The sequence below is a fragment of the Alligator sinensis genome, unplaced genomic scaffold (assembly GCF_000455745.1).
Source record: "Alligator sinensis unplaced genomic scaffold, ASM45574v1 scaffold150_1, whole genome shotgun sequence".
In the NCBI taxonomy this organism is placed as follows: domain Eukaryota; kingdom Metazoa; phylum Chordata; order Crocodylia; family Alligatoridae; genus Alligator; species Alligator sinensis.
This window is the reverse complement of record NW_005841840.1, coordinates 5,157,994-5,160,711: the sequence shown is the minus strand read 5'-3', so window position 1 is coordinate 5,160,711 and position 2,718 is coordinate 5,157,994.

The window sequence follows — 2,718 nt, the reverse complement described above, 5'->3', positions numbered from 1 at the left end:
TAAAAAATGAGAAGCAGAACCAGGGGTGGGGAGGGGGGGGCAGGGTAAGCACCTCTTCACCAGCTTTCCATATATCACTCAAGAACATACTAGTTAGCTAACATTAATGAGGATACCTCACTATTTTATAGTACCAAGAATCTACTAGCTAATGTCCAAGTAACAAAATATGAAATGTCCCATCAAATATGATTAAAGAGCCTAAATCCTGTCTCAGACTTAGGGGCAGACCACATGGGTCCTTTCATCAGTGCTCATTATATGATTGGAGCATAATTGACACAACCCAGTTAGTGAGGAAGACAAACAGTAGGCATGACAATGCTAGACAACAGCTCCAGTTGTATGCTTATTAGCCACTTAGTTTAGGCACAAACACCTTTTTTTGTCAGACAATGAGTGTGTTTCTCAGAAATCACATGCATGCACCTGCACGTGCGTGCGCGCGCGCACACACACACACACACATTTATACTTTAAGTCTTTTGTTTCTATGTCTGCTACAAGGAAATATTAAAGCAATAATTTTTTCAGGTGATATACCAGTACATACCAACATGTATATTAATCAAAGCATCCTAGCAGCTCCCTAGTGAAGTCTATACCTATTTTTTCCACTTACACTACCACCAGAATCTGAAGTGAATAGAACCAGAGTGAGAAGCTCTACATACAGGCAGATCCTCCCCATTGAAGAAATGCAATGTCTTACTTTATCAAGGTAGAGATGCGTCTGCTGCTTCAATTCCCATTCAGATGCAACCTTCCCAAGCTGATATGGCTCCAGTCCTGTCAGAAGTCCTCTCTTGCTGTGGGAAATAATCTTTCAGCTCTCCTTCTGCTAAGAACCCTTTTTTCACCCTCTCTGGAAACTATAGACTAGACCCCCAAAATGAGGACAGGTACCAACAAGTGCTCTTGCCCATCTCATGCCAGTATTCCATTATCTCGGGGGGCGGGCGGGGGGGGGTTCCCCTTCACTGGCTTCCCCTTCTTCATTCACTTACTGTTTCATAAGTGCATAGCAAGTACCCACCTAAACCAAATGGCTTTCGTAAGCCTTATACTAAAGATAAGAAACCCAGGCTCCCTCTATTCTTTCCTGTCTAGCTAAAAGACTCCCTCATATTCTGCAGCACTCCTTCCCAGCATACCATGTTGCATCCAGTAACAGGTGACCCTCACTAGCCTACAATCAACAAATTATTGGTACCTAACATGCCAGAATTTGTATTTCAGCTGGCCCCTAAAAGGACAAAGAGATCTGTTGGACTAGGACCATGCTTAATGCATTGCAGGGAGCCAGGGATAGGTTGGCAAAGAGTTGAAGGATCAAGGATGGGCAATAATTCCTTATGATTTATTGCCAGTCTCAATGCGTAGGCCATTTCCTGGCCTGAATACCTCCACTGTCTCACCTCTCCTAATTCCAAAGTGATGTTTTTCCTTTTTTTTGCCACTTGTGTACAGTTTTTATCATTTATTCTCAAAAATAAACACTAATCAAAATCATCAGGAAAAAATATATGTGCAGAAATTAGGAGTGTAGGGAGGGAATTAAGAAACTAGGATGACAATTTACCCCATGACAAGTTGCCCCCTGGAGGAACACCTATGGCCCATGTAAGGTGGGACTTGAAGCTGCAGTGAGTCCGCTGTCTAGGCTCCTGCCAAAGCTGTGAAAGTCTCCCCTCCCTTACCTGAACACACACTTGAAGGTACAACTTTAATTCTGGCATCATACCATTTTACACATTCAAATATATAACTGTAAATGCCTTATCCACTATATGGCTGCATATATGTCTATGCAGATATGTTAATATGACGTCAATATAAGCCTGCGTGTTTAAGGGAAGTCAGGAGAAAACAGACGTGTTCCATGTGGGTGGTTCAACGTAGCAGCTAATGGGGAGTTTCGTCTGGAGCAAAGGACTCCATGCGTGGGTATTATATTTCATTTGTGGGAGATGTGATTTCAGAGTAGCCTGGATATTAATGTTGCCAAACCGGTGATTTCCACAATCTTCCGTGACTACAAAGATAGAAATTGATGTAAGCAACCATAGCTGTGAGATAATGGCATTTTTGTGGGAAAATTTTTCTTTTCAAATGTCAAGATAGATCAACATCCGTTACTCCAAATGCTGTGGTCCAGCAGACTTGAGGCAGTGAGTAACTGAGTAGATAAAACAAGATCATTGGTGAAACCTGGGTAACAGCTGAAGCAAGTAAATGACACAGATGCACTTTCTAGCTGATTTATAGTATTTCCATTGGCCTTGCCTATAAAAATTAAGTGTCTGATTACCAAATTATTCTGCCAGAAAGCCTTTTAGAAGATTTCTACATTAGAGTATTTAAATTTACCATTATGAGCTATAAAAAAGCTCTCTTGGAAAATTTACATCATTTTTGGACTTCTCAACCTTTGGTGTGTCAGTATGTTCAGTGTCTAAGAGCCCTATAAATAGACATTTGGACCATTTCAATACAATTATTGTACAGTTTTTCCACAATCCACTAAGGCCTATTATTCCAATCGAATGTAATTGGATCTCAGGAACACTGATTATGCAATACCAAAACCAGAAAAGTCAAAAGAAATTATTAGTGCCAAGCCTGACAATTCAATTGTAAACACTTGTAGAGCAGTGAGAGGGGGATTTTTTATATTTTTATGCAGCATTCCCACCTCTTCACAGCTCCCTATGCCTT